The sequence below is a fragment of the Anguilla anguilla genome, chromosome 17 (genome assembly GCF_013347855.1).
Source record: "Anguilla anguilla isolate fAngAng1 chromosome 17, fAngAng1.pri, whole genome shotgun sequence".
NCBI classification, from domain to species: domain Eukaryota; kingdom Metazoa; phylum Chordata; class Actinopteri; order Anguilliformes; family Anguillidae; genus Anguilla; species Anguilla anguilla.
The window spans coordinates 9,858,144-9,873,880 of NC_049217.1; the positions used below are offsets into that span (position 1 = coordinate 9,858,144).

General features: G+C 42.8%; 1 protein-coding gene across 1 annotated transcript in view; it reads right to left on the reverse strand.

Annotated features, from left to right (window-relative positions):
* sept12 (septin 12) overlaps positions 1–15,737 on the reverse strand; it is a 66,683-nt gene that overhangs the window by 35,834 nt on the left and 15,112 nt on the right. The window lies entirely within an intron of this gene.

Below are 15,737 nucleotides of genomic sequence, written 5' to 3' on the forward strand. Positions count from 1 at the left end.
CAAGAAAAATAAAAACTGCATGAGTGGTGGGAGTGTGAGGCTTTGGGAGTGTGAGGGAGTGTGATGCATGTCGTCAGTCACTGAGCTGTATGACCCAGTCAAAACTATTCCATAGCAAAGCAATATGATTGGTTCAAATTGTTGAGCCACAGATACAGCCTAGTATCTTCATTAATTTTGGGGTTTCTGAAGCTCTCTTTACTAGATTAACCACAGTGCTGCCTCATTTAGCTTTTTTTGTTGTTGTCCTGTATGAAATCAGACAAGAGGACTTACAGAATGAAGCGAATAGCTGTGATGTTCAACTGGATTGACATGCAGTGACATAAACTCACTGCCCCCTGCAGACACGACTCAGCCCTCATAAAGAAGTCTTTCTAACGTCCACATGGCCAATTCTGAATGTTTCACCTTCCCTCCCCCCCCCCACCCCCCGTAGCTGTTCTCAACAAACGTCCATTATGACCTGCCCAAAGCCGGGCGTATCGAGTGTTACAGTGTCATCGGGACCTCGGCCGGCGAGCGGGTCCGACCGGCACAAAGGCCCGCTTGTCTGACCGCGGCGAGCGCGCCAAAGCCAGCCGCGTGGCGGTCGCTCATGTCTGTCACCCGCAAGAAAAGCTGGTGCACACAGAGCGCAGTTTTTCTGTTTGCGCGCTACAACACAGCTGCGTGAGGACGAGCTACCTGTCAAGCCCTCTTCACCATCTCCACTGTTCCCAAGCGAAGTGTCAGCGGACAGTACGTCTACAGATAATGATGATGTCAACACATGGACACGCATGCAAATGACAAGGCATCCTCAGTTGTGCCACAACGCTGAAATGCTTCTTATCTTCTGACCAGAAGGCAGTGTTGGCACTGTAGGTCTGCTCAAAACGAGTCGTTATACTCAGCAAAGTCAATGAAGCCAAATTCAGAAAGCTTCCTGTATAGCTCACAGCTGGAATGGTTGCCTGTTTGTCAAGCCTCTACTCTTCCCTGTCAACAGTTAAGACAATGCAGGTAGTGACTTGCTGACAGTTTTTTGTTTGTTCACTAAAGCAGTCTCTGTGGGTTTGTTCCCCAAACAACTGAGAGTAGCATTTCACTTGTATAGCTCAGTTACCACTCAATACCAGTCTAATCGATGCATTGCACTTTGTTTCTCTGTAGTGATCCAAAAATTCAGAGGTAAGCTAATGTAATTGTTTGACACATTGCAAGCAGGGCCCTGTTGCCACTTTTTGCCCTATTAGGCCTCACCTCTTTACAATGAGTGAACTACAAGACATATCCAACCCTTTAAAAAATGTCTTATTTGAAGGAGTCCTTTCTCAGACCACAAACCGCCCCACCTCTAAATAAATACGACTCCAGTTACTACGAAACTGCACGCATCTAAAGCGTTTTCACCACTTTGTGCTTAACACCACACGTCTAACGTTCCAAACAAACTACATGCTCCGTGCTTCGTTGGCCGACTCCACCAGCAATTCCCTTCGCCAATAGCGGGAAACTCCTTTTTCAGCAGGCGATCATAAACTGCGTTTATTTTAAAACGCCTTTGTGTGCTTTTCCTACAGCCGTGAAATACAGCCGGTGACACGGCGCATAACTCTGTCATTCTCCTCCCTTACAAAAGGTTAATTAAGCAGAACGTTAATAACATAAACTCGTCTGTCTTCATTCTGTCTTTGACATCAGGCAAAGGTACTGTGCCAACAGTACATAGAGTCCACCATTGCTCGCGTCGTCTCTGTGCTGTTTTTAGATGCGATCCCTCGGAGAGAGCGTGCGCATTTCACGGCTGAGGACGGCGTAGGTGCTCCAGCAGCCCTAACAAACGGTGGAATCACGTCCAGCCAGCGGCGGAGCGAAGGCGTGACTCACTGGCGTGGAATGAGGGTACGACAAGTCCGAACTTAAAAGCGGATGGGCCCGGGTGGCAGTTAGCTCACTTTTACACTAACCCCCAGTACCTGAAACGTGAAAACCGGCTCGTGAAAATGACTTGCGCAGCTCTTGATTATAACCATGTGTTTCACGGTTGTATCCCGGCCACCATTTGCGCTCTGGCAAGGCCGTGCAGCCAGCTGTTGCATAACCCAGAGTCCTGGTTGTGGTTACCATGGCATCTCTTGATGCCATTTCACCGTGTCTTCTCACCCTGACTAGGTCAGGTCATGTTTGTTTTTGTTTTTTTTGACCTCGGCATATTGAAATATTTTATATTTTGTCTTGCATTTTTTAATTTATTTTTTCTCTTAATAACAGTTTCAGATGTCAGCTCGCAAGCACTAGCTGTGATTTAATCTATCTGGTAGTGATACGGATGCCAAAAAAGTCACATTTATTTATTTATGGGATGATTTGGATTTATGCTCTTTCAACAAGCTCTTGTCAGTGGAAAGGAACTGAAGGTATTCACTGGGCAGCGACTGAAGTTTAAGCAGATTTCACAACACCATGATCTAGTTGGCATTGACTTCGGTGTTAAAACATTGGTAATACTTGAATTTTCCCTTAAGTTGCATTCATAACATCTTAATAAGCTTCACATAATGTATAATAGACACTGTAATTTTAATCTGCATTTTATAGCAGCTAGTTTCAATACTGCATATGTGTGACATTCACTAGAGTCACTAGAGTCATACTTACTTTCATGATTCATAACCTTGTGTCAGTTGTTATAAGCTTGTCGTCATGCTTGTGTATGCTTGTGTGTTTTAGTCATTATTCAGAGCTGATAATAGGCACTATGAATGCTTCACAAGGCCCATTCCGTGTGTTCTTAACATATATAGGCCACTTATTTTCTGAATATCCACTCCTGATTGGATGATTTAGTAGTCCCCTAAACACAACTCTTTTTAGTTAACTCCAAACAAACTGACAGACATGATTGACAGCATGTGTGTTTGCTTCATCTGCATTTTAAAAAGTCGATTAAACCTTTCCTTGTTCGTTCATTTGTCCTAAATATGAAATCACTGACTGTCGATCTGCACACAGAAAAACCTTCTCCCATGGCATTTAGTAAATTATGTTGTGGTAGTCAAGCGATCTACAGTAATTACACACTTACTGCCTATCAGATCATATGGGGAAGCACGTAGGCTTTTAATGGTTAACAACCTCCTAAGTTTGCAGTTACCCATGAAAAATACACTCCCAAAGGGTTTGTGGCATGAAACGGCCATCATAGCCTGATTTGGTTGAAGGGGTTTCCTTTTAAGCATGCTAACAATGTTAACACAAGTTCTGTAGAGAGAGTGAGGACAGGCCAGTGTGTTGAGCAAATTTGCAAACACCAGGACTGCAGTCTGTGAGTGTAGTCTCCCTGGCAATAAGCAATCTCTGTACGTTTACATGTATCTATGTACAGTATATCTCTGGTCTTTTTTTACTTCCTGTTTACCATTTTATTCCATCGGTCAAATATGTTTTTGGAAACATCCAATAAATAGGTTTCAACTTAGTTAAAAACATTTATCAGCATATTATACGTGTGTAGTATGCTTACAATATGATTTCAATCTGATAGTTGTGATTATATTTCAGTTGAGAAGCGATAAATTGTATTTAACTCTAATTGTCAATTGTAGAACTTCACATTTGTTTCAGAGCCATAAATCTGTGTAGTTGATATAAAGTGTGACAAGAATTTCCCTTTATTCTATTAAACCACCTCATACATCTTTGCCCAGTGGGTTCACCCTGTGGCAGCTGTGCAGATAAAGGCTAATGAAAACACGCAATAAAAATGTTCCTCTCTCCACCCCCCCCCCCCCCCAACCACCAAAGCCATTAAAAAATACATTTGTACGTGCACATCCTGTTCTCCTTTCAAACGGAATCACGCAACATATCTGACCGTCCCAAGTGCTTTCGAGCAGCAGGCAGTTGGAAAAGACCCTGCAGTAATGCGTTACGGGCAGCGTACTTCCTGAATGAAATGTCTTTTGTTAAAAAAATATTCTCAGCTGGATTGCACAGAAAAGCTGCTCTTGTTTATTTGCACTTCCTTACCTAATGGAGCTCCATCTTTTGAAACGTCACAGCTGAGTAACAGGACTAGAATAAACCGAGATGGCCTATTTACAGAGGACAACTTCCCTTTGCCTGAGCCGAGATGAGGTAGATAAGAGCTCATTCAGGCCCTATGAATAGAGATGTTGCCACAAAAGTGAACGCCCAGCTACAGTAATACTTGTCTTCTGCACTTATGACCAAGTATGTGGAACTGTACGGTGACTCACTCCATCATGGGTGTCCTGCCTTTCCGAGAAAGCAGAGCGGCGTCTTCAGCGATCTCTCGTCACCGAGCTCTCTGCGCCTAACGCATCGGAAACCTGGGGCCGCCTTAAACAGCCGCGCTTGTAATTAAATCTAAACAAACGAAACAAAGTGTGCTTTAATGGACCCCTTGTGTTTGTGCAGAAATAAACTGGATGAGACAAGCCCGTCTGTGTAAGGGGACGTCTCATCACGTTCGTTCAGCCCTGGGAACATGTCGCCGGTGTGGCGGAGGACCCCGCGGTCTCTCACGCGAGCGTTCGGCCGCTTCAGCACACACCGGGGGCTTTCAAAGGGAGCAGCCGGAACATGGCTGTTCGCGGGAAATGTTTTGTAATTGTGAAGAACATTTACATGACTTTTATACGTTATACGACTGCACTTCTACTGAGGCAATTCAGCTTAATTACTGCACAACAAGGATTTAGCAGTGCCTCAGCCCTGGGAATCAAACCCGCAACCTCCGATCTATAAGCCAATTCCCCAACCGTTATACTACACCGCTGCCCACAAGCGCCTGAAGAGATGATGCATTTCATTAAGCAGGCAGTCTTATCTAGATGTATCCAGACGGTGTTAAAACTTAACAGAATTTAATTCATCTGATTTCTATGAGAAATTGCCAGACCTGGCTAACAATATTTGTAGATGAGCGAGTGTATATAGGTAACATTACAACAACAAAAAAAAATCAGCTATCCTGAATTCATACATGCAACATCTATAAAGAGCCCTAAAATAATAGTAATGTAGGCTGAGAGATGTGAATCAGCCACAGTGTTAACCTCAGGACTGTATTGTGGCAAAGAGGGATTTTCCAGGAGGATTTTTCCAGGCAAAGACTTTACGTACTGGATACGAGAAATGGACCTCTGGCCTTCCACTCCACAATGGCGGTGCCACATCACTGAAAAGGCCTCTGTATGAGAGACAGTTTCCAGCTACATTGCCCTGCATAGGACCCACACCCCGTTAAAGGGAACTTCGGGTTTTTTGCACAAACAAAAAGAGAAGATAGCTCCTGTAGTACTGTTTGCCTTGGAACCCAGTCAGCTCATAATTTAACGACTGCAATTAATAACATCTAACAGAAGAAAAAAAAACGAACTTCCTGTGCTGATAGCATTTTTCAGGCTGAATAGAAATGTCTTGTATTTTTCAGGAGGACAAAATTTAACAGGACACCTTTATGCTATACTGTATGTCTTAATAAATCTGAAAGAATGCATTTGGCTTGACGTACATAAGCCCATTCTTGCTATCCCCAAGCCTTCTCCATACTTGTCCAATCAAACCCTTTCCCTGGTGATCAAACACTTTCTCAACCAATTAGGCAGTTTCACATCAAATCACAATTGTTTCTTATCCAGTCAAGCACTTACAGAAAATTTATTTCCCAAAACTTATGTGGCGATGTGTTCTTTAGTTAACATAATTCCTTTAAAGGAGAGCCACAGTCCGTATGTACTTTTAATTTTATCCAGATGGGGTAAAGCAGAGAGGGCTGGAATCACAGTGCCACAGCAGGGAATCAAACCCCTGACCATACTGGGAGATTCCTAAATGGGTTGAGATTGTAATTTTAACAAAGTAGACAAACCCATGGTATTTCTGAAACCCTGTAATTTGGCAGATCACTGACTTGAAATCTACATCTCGGTGTACCCAGGAATATAAAAGTTCATTGCATCATTTTTAGAGGAATTCATAGTTAGGAAATCCACACACAAAGCAGGCAGTTAACAAAGGAAATGTTGGTTTTCTTTTTTCGCTCTTGGACTATAATAATGTCTTTTTTTTCAATCATTCAGTGCATGGCTCATTCAATTTTATAGTGCCTTACATGTCTGGATCACGAAGTGCTTTACAGTGAAGAGGCAGAAACTCGTCTTCACCACCAATGTGCAGCACCCATCTCCATGAGTGATGCATGGCATCCATTTTTTGAGTGATGCATGGCATCCATTTTGAGCCAGAATACTTATCACATATCCTCTGAAGTCAAGACGGATTATTAATCCAGTTAAACGGATGGATGATTAGGGGTCCAGATTAGGCATTAGGCCAGGACCTCGGGGAATGCCTTGCACTAATTGTTGCAGGGTTGAGTCAGGGTCTTGGTTCTACATTTCATCCAATAGACAGTGGCTCCTACATTTCAGTATCCCCATCACTGCAGTAGAACACTGGATTTCTGTTTTGTCCAGGGGAAAAAAGTCCCCCTGCTAACCCACCAACACCTCTTCTTGCAATAATTTAGTTTTACTTGGTGCTCTCCATCCAAGTAATTATCAGACCCAGTGGTAATGGGTCTTTATTAATTCAGTACTGTGGCAACAGAGACAAAAAGGAATAAAATACACACTATCGAAGTTGACTAACATTGAACATTGTATGATGTATCTTTAGGCACCAGGAGGTATGGTATGGCTTTTTTTGCTAACATAATCGCTGATTTCCCTAATAAGATTTGAGTATTTTACTACAAAAAGGAGAGATAGAAAGACATAAATGATTACAAGAGCTACAGAACTCTGCTCTTAATACAGCAGCTGCAAGAAATTATTTCACGCTGTGAGTCAAAGGTCTGAGACAAGAAATTTTAAACTACACTGTGTCTTGTGTAACCTGCTTAAATAGAGAGGGGAAATTCTCGAGAACCCAGGTGTGTTGCCTTGAAGATGTATGTGTGTATACGAGCCTTTTTGTCCTGCTGGCTAATTTACAGTCAATTTGGTGTAATTCTCCATCTTAACATAGTAGTGCCTGTCACTGGATCTTTTTTCTTTCCTGAAAGGCCCCAATGACTATCAAGACTTCAATTGAACTTTCCTGTAATGGGTAGTTTAGCTCACCAAATGTCAAAACACTTTAAAAAAATCTATACGTCTTTACATTCCTAAGCTCTCACATTTCTAACCAGTACGAGTTTGTTTTTCCAGGTACAGTGGATTTTACAATGCCTGTGATTCAGAAAATGCCAGTTAGGGGCAAAGTGTCTCAATCTGCTGCAGGTGGCTGGCGTAGCATTTCTACATGTTTCTCTGGGGATCGAAACAGAAATCAAGGATCCCAGTCTATCTTTTGCCTGTGTGCAGCCTTTAAGATGTTTTGAAATTGAGTGAGTTCTCCCAAAGTTATTGGACGTGTGCCTCAAAAACACCCCCACCACACACACACCGTCCAGCCCCGTTCCCTCTTGGGACTGCTGAACTGTGTCCCAATCAAGATCAGCGCTACTGGCAAAATGAAAGATCAGCTTGGATGCATTCTATGAAGAACCCTGCTTTCCTGGATTCTGAATTCTGTGGAAACTGCATGAAGAAGCAACAGGAAACAATGGAAGAGTTCTGCCTTTCTCACCCTATCACGGGTGAATTCTGAACAGCAGGTTCAGAGTAGTTTTGCTCGTGTTCCTTATTTGGAGACTTAAAAGGACAGGCATTACCATGGTAAAGCACCAGCAAACAGTTACCGTTAGTAAATCAGAAGTACTTCTTTTTTAAATTTACCCTCTCAAAACATTTGTTTACCAATTGTACTAAACTTATAATGGCAAAGTGATGCAGTCATTTTATATCCAATGGAAATGGTACCTTGGGGGTTCTTGTCAATATGTTGTTGTGACACATTTCGGGTAATCGTCCAAAGCAGCCAAAATTGAGTTGATATCTTTGTCTTTCTCCTCCTCCACAATGTTCTTTCCCAACATTTTCAAACATTATTCCTCCATTCCTCCCTCCCCTCCTGACCTCTAGCTTCTGACCCCTGACCGCTGAGATTCAGGCTGTGGCATTCCACATGGCAAACTGGCAACTACATCTGTCATTGAGCTACCGTGAGCTAGTATGGCATTGTGCAGTAGTAATTTGTGTGTGGGAACATCCCAAAAGATGTTGTTTTACAATTGGGGCAAAAATGCATGTCTCCACAGTGTTCAACTTTGCTGATGCTGATTCGTTAATGCCTTTCTCTGACACGCTACACTAGCAAATTGTCAGTGATTACCAAAAAAAAAACAAACAAGTGTAATATGTCTAATGCCATGCCATTTGGGTATGGTGCAAACCTTTTGCTGCTGACATGACAAAACTCACATGACAAGACCATAAATAGTGTGACATTTGTGGTTTTATAAACATGGCCATATTTTCGTTCACTGTAATTGCTGTGCAATCATATGCGTACAATAAGATAACAAACAACAAAGAGCATGCCAAGACTGTCAAAAAAAGTTGTCTCTCCTGCCAATCCCAAACTTAAATTGAGTTGAAGCCAATTGCATAGTCATGCCCCCTGCGCTGTGTTTTTGTTGGAACATGGGTGTCGGTAAAATCCTTCAGTCAGAAAAAAGACGTTACTCATCCCAAAAAGTCAGTGACACTCTTTACAGAAGAAATTGTTGACATGGTGGCTCAGTTTTTTGGGGCACTTTGAACTGATGCATGGTTTTGTTTAAATAGCATTGTCTTCTTTGGGACATCTGACTTAAATGGAGAAATGTAAGGAGGAATGTATCCAATGTGAAATAGCCAGAAACTCAGTGAATATCTGGATATCTGCACAAAGCTGTAGTAATGACAAAAAAAGAGAATGTATGAAAGAAAATGGACAAAGGGACAGACGGATGAGATCACTGGCAGCGCTGTAATGACTCTCTGAAGGGAGGCCTGGGGGGGGAGGGGCCGGTTCTCCCTGACAGAGGAAGTTTGACCCTGGGGGGGCGGTGAGGGGGGCAGGGGGGATCATGGAAGGGTGGAGGGGGTAGAACATCTGCAACAGAAGAATTTATTCCCTAAACCACTGTAATTAAAGCCAGAATAAAGTGGGCTCTAGGAGGGAGCGAAAGAAAGAGAGGGAGCGAGAGAGAAAGAGAGAGAGAAGAGAACCCCAGCCTGCTCTGCTCAAGACCCAACAAGAACTTGGTGACAGAAAGAGAGAAAAGGGGAGGAGTGGGAATGAAGGAGGTGAGAAGGGAATGAGATGAGATGAGGGGAGCAAGATGGGAATGGGAAAGGATACAGAGAGAGAGAGTGAGAGTGTGAGAAGGTGTGAAAATGTGGAAGTCAGCAGAGAGTAGTGATGTGAAGCATGATAGAGTTTTAGAATACTCTCGCGTTTGGAACGTTGCTAGTCAAAGTTTGCAGAGATAACATTATCAGTAGCAGTTCACCAACAAAACTATCAGAAGAGGGAGGTGGTGATGAAATGTGACATGTGTACTTTCTTGCTCACAAAAGCCCACTATACCGGCCTGTACGTCATTAGAAACTTCTGTAAGTAAACCTGAAAAAATAAGCTTTGAAAACAGCATTGAAAACCTCTTTAGAGTCACAACTGCTGCTGAAGTGCATACTGCAGAGCAAGGGTTCCAAAAGCATCATCATCCATAAAACAACAAACTGCTAAATCTGCAATGCAAAAGTTAATTAAAACCATTCATTCACTTCCATTTACTTCTGAGTCTCCCCCCCCCCCCCCCCAATACTGTATAGTGCTTGAGCAGCCCTCGCCTTTTGACTGCTCCAGCGTTTGCGTACTTGTCCCGTCCCTAGCAGAGGCGAGGAAAGACAGAGGGGGTGTGAGGGACATGGCTGGGAAAGGAGATGAAATTCACATAAAGCGGTTATTTGCTATGACTCAGAATGACGGTATATAAAACTCACTAAACCACACATGCTGTTTCTTGTCAAGCTGCCAGAAAGCGCGGCAATCCGAATAAGCCGCTTTCAAAATCTCTCTGTCGGGTGCGGAGATCAGCGTAATCTGATTTCTGAGACATAGAAATTGAACGGATAATCCTCCAGTGTTATACTGGCTAATTTACAACCGGATGGATGTGATGCTGTGTACTGCTTCCAGTATGAAGTAGGACCTCTGACTCCCATTGTACATGTGCTGTGTCATAAATCTCATTTAGTCTCACACTCAAGGGAAGGAGGGTGCAGCACACACCACGCAGTGCTTTTTAGGTCTGTCAGCGAATGAAAGCACTTTTTTATGTTGAAACTGAGAGCATTTTGTGTAAAATATGTACTTCAGAATCAAGGACCAACTATTACTGCCAACAACAGTTACAAATTCTACTGCTTGTGCTATACAACTGTCTTTGCATTGAAAAGAAAGAGTAGCTGAAGCTTAACAAAAAGAAAACATTGTGATACCAAGGAAGAGCTATCGTTCATGTCCACAGTATAGCCTTATTTTTGAGATATTATGATATTGGGGATTTAATTTAGTTGTAGTCAGGTTTGCACGCAGAACATCGTTATCTCTGCTCTCACGCTTTCATAATTCTGTACACACACACCCTCACATTTCAAACATGTAAAAAGACAAATTAGAGCAGTTCAACAGCCTTTTATAGTTGATAGCGTTTCCTGTCTTTCAGTGGGTCGTGTGACATGTCGTTTGAAGAGTGGGAAGGTTTGAGCGTGCTTCGCTACAAAGACGCGTACGGATCTCTCTGACATCAAAAGCCTGTTGAGGGATTTCACTTCTGATGGATGAAAGGGATGGAGACATGGGGGAAAACTGCAGCTTTTTTATTTATTTATTTATTTCCACTTTGGAAGTCTTTCAAAACACTGCAATAAAGGTTCAGGTTTCAAGGTCAGTATTTGCAGTACTATTGCAGTCACAGTCATAACTTTCTGGAATACATGATTCAATGAAAATTGAATAGAAAAAAGCCCATTACATTTAATATTTTTCATCTGTTAAAAGTGTGTGCGTGTATAATGATGCAAACATTTTTCAAAGTTAGTAGGATTGCATACTGCACCCTGGGAGGATATATGTTCATCAGTGCTTTTGAATACAGTATTTGAGTATAGTCTTACTCAAACATCAGTAATCAGATAAGCATAAAGATTTCTGCTGGCAGTTTGGAGATACTGAAACTGACCACTTGTTGGTTATGAAGGAAACAAGAAGTAACCATAGCTACATATCATCCTAAGGACAAACCACAATGCAAATGAATTACTTCTCCACTCGTCCTCTGGTTTAGGCCTTAGCATGGTGACTGACACACCTCATAAGCTTCATAAGGGCAGCAGAGTCGTTATATTTAATTGCACAAACTAGTCCTTACATACAGAAGCTGAACATGATAAAAATCTATTTTCTTTTCCTTTTTTGCCTCATCAGGTGACATAATGCAACTATCTTTCCAAAAAAACTTTAGAAGCTTTTGCCGCAGGGCAATTTAATTAAAATGAACAAAAGGAAATGCTATCGCAGATGAGCCCCCGTTTCAAAAACTGAAAATTCTCACCATACTATCGAGTAACAATTCCAGCTGTACTACAACACCATCATCAGCACTTTCCCAGCTCTTGGCAAGGCCCAGGCTAAAATCTGCCAGTTGCAGATCTAATGAGTAAAAACAGACGCTATTCAGCACTTCACTTCTGGCCTGATCTGGGACAAACAAACCTCCCCTGAACACTCTGACTCGGGGCAAACCCCTAAACTCTGGACCACATCTGAGGCTGCAACACAAAATGAGTGCTTGTGAAGTCCATCCTTTCAGCGTGGCTTATTGATGTTGTTGGGACTTGTGTTGTGGTTTCTCTGTATTGTACCTGTTTCCTGTATAAAGCATTTTTAAATGTTGAGAGGAGTTTTTTTTAATTTATTGAACACTAGCTAGAAGGCAGGTGTGCATAAATGAACTTGGCTCAGAAGTGGGCACCACTTGCTTGGGGTTTGCGCTTGTCAGGCTGGTCCGACCAAACACGTTCCCATGGATCCATTTTCAAAATTCTTTAAATAAAATTTCTGACGTCATGGCGGAAAGATACACTGTTGATCTTTCTTTTTTTCTTCCTCACTTTCTTCTTCAAAGAAGGGCCTTTGGCGACCCCTTTCTCAGATGAACAGAAGCCACAGAGAGCTGCTAATTGCTCTTCTTTGATTCACACTGTGATGTCTGATTGGGAGGGTGGGTCGTAATGGTTTCGCATCAATCGCTCTAAACGCTTTATACATTTCAGATGCACTTGTCAGACCTGGGTCAGCTAATTATTTGGTATACTTTTACCCTTTAGACATCAATAACATTCCAGCAGTAAAATTACTCGCAATTTTAAAGTAAAAATTTTTCCTTGATTGCATGTTTTGGTTGCACTGAAAATTCTCTCGCAGGAATTTGCAGGAATCATTTCAGATTTCACCACTATCTAAAGAGGTAATGTTTCCAATGCGCACAGTATTTAAGCCAGGTCTGGTATTTATTATTACAATTATTCCTGACAAAATCACATCAATAATGTTTTCTTGGGGAATTGCCTGCTGCTGTAGCACGATTATCAAACGTTTTTTTTTAAATTGTGAACCAGTTTTTATAGCCCTGTGGTCTGGGATCGGATCCCAACCACGCCAGTGGCGACTGTGGCCAGTAGCCTTGCAGGACGATGCGTGATTGGCGGGAGCCTCACCCAGAGTTAGGGCGGGTTCAGTTGGCATGGTTCCCCATCTCATTGTTCGCTGGTCGGCGAGGTGCCTGGAGGTCTGCCTGTTAAGACGCACACAGAGTGTCGTCCTTCGACTCAGACTCTAACTATTTTTTTATTGGTTGTTCAATTTTTACTGTTCCTCAAGGGTCCTCAGTCAGTTTGAGAGAGTGTAGACTAGCACGCATTCTCTTCCAGAGCCTGTACAGCCTGACTCTGGGGCTGAGCTGTGCAGTTGTCGTCTTGGAAGTCCATTGAATGTGGAACTGACACTAGCTCAATGCTAGTCAATGCTAAAGCCAATTAGTGCACCATCCTGTGAGATTTTGAGCCATAGTCAGCACTGGCATAGTCAGGATTCAGTATGGGATAAGGAAATGCATCCCCACGCTCGAACCAAGTGTATTAGCGGGATGAGCCACACAGCACCCCCATGCTATTTGCATATGTGTAAAGCTGTTTTTTTTATTTTTGTTATTTCTGATTTTTGATGAATGGCCTCTTTTCCCTTCCTATCTCCAGAATCAGGAACAGTGATTCTGCCCTGGCCCTACACGTGAGCCATCAGCTGAGCTCACGGGGTGTAGGATGTAAAAATCTAAAAATACATTTTAGAATAATAATAAGAGTCACAAAGTGTACAGGGCTGGATTACAATGAGAAAAATATGCCGGCGTGTGTTTTTCTGGCTGGGTGACATTTACACACCTGCACATGCTGGGGCAATGCCGGAACTGGACGCTGGCTGCCCAAACACAGCAACTGTGCCGTGGCATCGGTGGAGAAAAACACACACATGCGTCACCCAAATGCTTCATCTCACACTTCCTGTTGGGCTGCAAAGCACACACCCCAGCAACAAGGACCGGACACCCGTAGAAATATGCTCATTTGAATTTTCATTGTTAAAGGACACGGGGCTGTTCTATTGGATATTTATCAGTAGCTTACCCTACAGTTCTGATTTAGCACAGTGGTGGGCAGGGAGAGAGCTGTATCTATCCGTGGCTTTCATGCCAACTTGTGCCCTTAATTATTTATATATTGTAATGATTTATTGACATGTCAAATGAATTTCCTGATTAACTTGTGAATGTCAGCTGGAGACACAGTAAGATACATTGTCTAATCTGCGGTTACATTTAGGTGTATTCTGCTGATTAGCCTGGGGTAATTAACAGTAAAAAAAACCTGCATACACTGGTCTGCATACCCCAGTATTTGAAACTGAACTCCGGAATGGCCCTTAGAGAGGGATTAACACCAAGTTAATGGCCCTTAGAGGAGGATATCCATAAGCTTAGTACGGCCAACCAAATCCTTTCCCTGGGTTTTCCTTCCAGTCTTGAACTTTCTTCTTCAGACCTCTTTGCCTGTTTTAGTGTTGTCCTTCCACTGGATGTCATTCATTTGGACCCTGTGAATTAGGAACAGGCTGGCTGCCAAGGAGCACACTAAACACACTGCTGCAGGGGCCTCCTCTACACCCCTGTGCAAACGGCCATCCTGAAACTCATCCTCTCTTTTTTCCGTTCTTTTTTGTAGTGCATTGCTCATCTTCTTTCTTGTACTCTCCCTCTTTTTATCTATTGTTTTTTTTTTTTTTTAAATCAACTCACTTCCTATTCCTACCTTGCCTTCCAACTTGTTCCTTTTTCCTATGCTCTGTATTGTCACTCCTTCCCTCCTATTTGTCTTTCCTTCAAGTCCTCTCCCTTCCTCTCTCACTTTCTCAAATAAAAAAATGCATAATTTGCATGACAGGAGAACCTGATAAATACTTCAGTGACGAGATGACAAAAAACTGTCTTTTTGGCTCCCTCACTCCCTCTTTTTTCACACCGCTCTCCCCCTCTCTCTGAGGGAAGGATGTTTGTAAAAACAAAATGCTATAACAGTCTAACTAGGCACAGTACAGCATGCTCATGCAGTTGACCCATAACAGTTTCCTTTGGCCTGTAACACAGAAACTTCCTCTTCCATTTAGAACCCCAGCACCCCTCCCCCAGAACATACAGCAGAAGGAAAAAGAGAAAGAAAAGGGAAAATGGGGGGGGGGGGGGGGGGATAGAGAGAGCCAGGAAAATACACAACCTTTTATTCTGGAGCCACACTCTTAATTTATCACACCAAGAACCCAAACACTTATAGCGCACTAAGGAATGACATGTACAATTTTGACATAAGGGGCTTGGGGGTGATTGAGACATATGGCTGGAGGTTTACAAGGAGCCGTCGGACCAGTTTGTAACATATTACATCAAACGGAGCAATAAACTTCAGGTCTTTGAGTTCAGCGGGTCGTCCACACCCAGAACTGCACCCAGGCCTCTCTCTTCATTGTTCTAAGCTGGTTTCCACTGGTGGGAAACATTAAACTCCCTAAACTAAAGAGGCACCAGCAAAACTTCCTCTCCGCACCCTTCAACCTCTCTCACAACCACCCCCTCCCCACCAACACCCCAACCACAGTGGTGGGGTAGCCCCACAACAAGAGACTAAACCAAAGGGTCACCAAACCCCCCCAACCCCTCCTCTGCTAGTCGGCTCTGGGCCAGATTTCCTTATTGTTTCCATACAGACAGATGGCTCAGATCATCATGAGCGTTAGCCGCTGCAGACTCCACTCTGTCCTGCCCTGTTATCATTGTCAGTGATCCTCACTTTTGCCATGGTGTATTTAATGCGTCATACCGTATCGCCTCGTATTAGCCTGTGCCAAACAGACAGATAAACTGCTGTCAGCAATGTAATGGTATGCCATAAATTTCTCCAGGTTTTTTATACTGATTGTGCCGCTGCCACCACAAGCACCACAGGTTCCCCATTATTTTTATTTATTAGCTTGTTTATGTAACTAACTGCTGTGGTATGCACTGATAATGAAGTTTTATTTTCCTCTTGAAAGAATTTTTATTTTCCCCAAAAGAAATTCTTGTGAGACTCCCAGCCCTTCCAGACTTATATCAGACAATAATTAACTTCTTTCAACCTGTA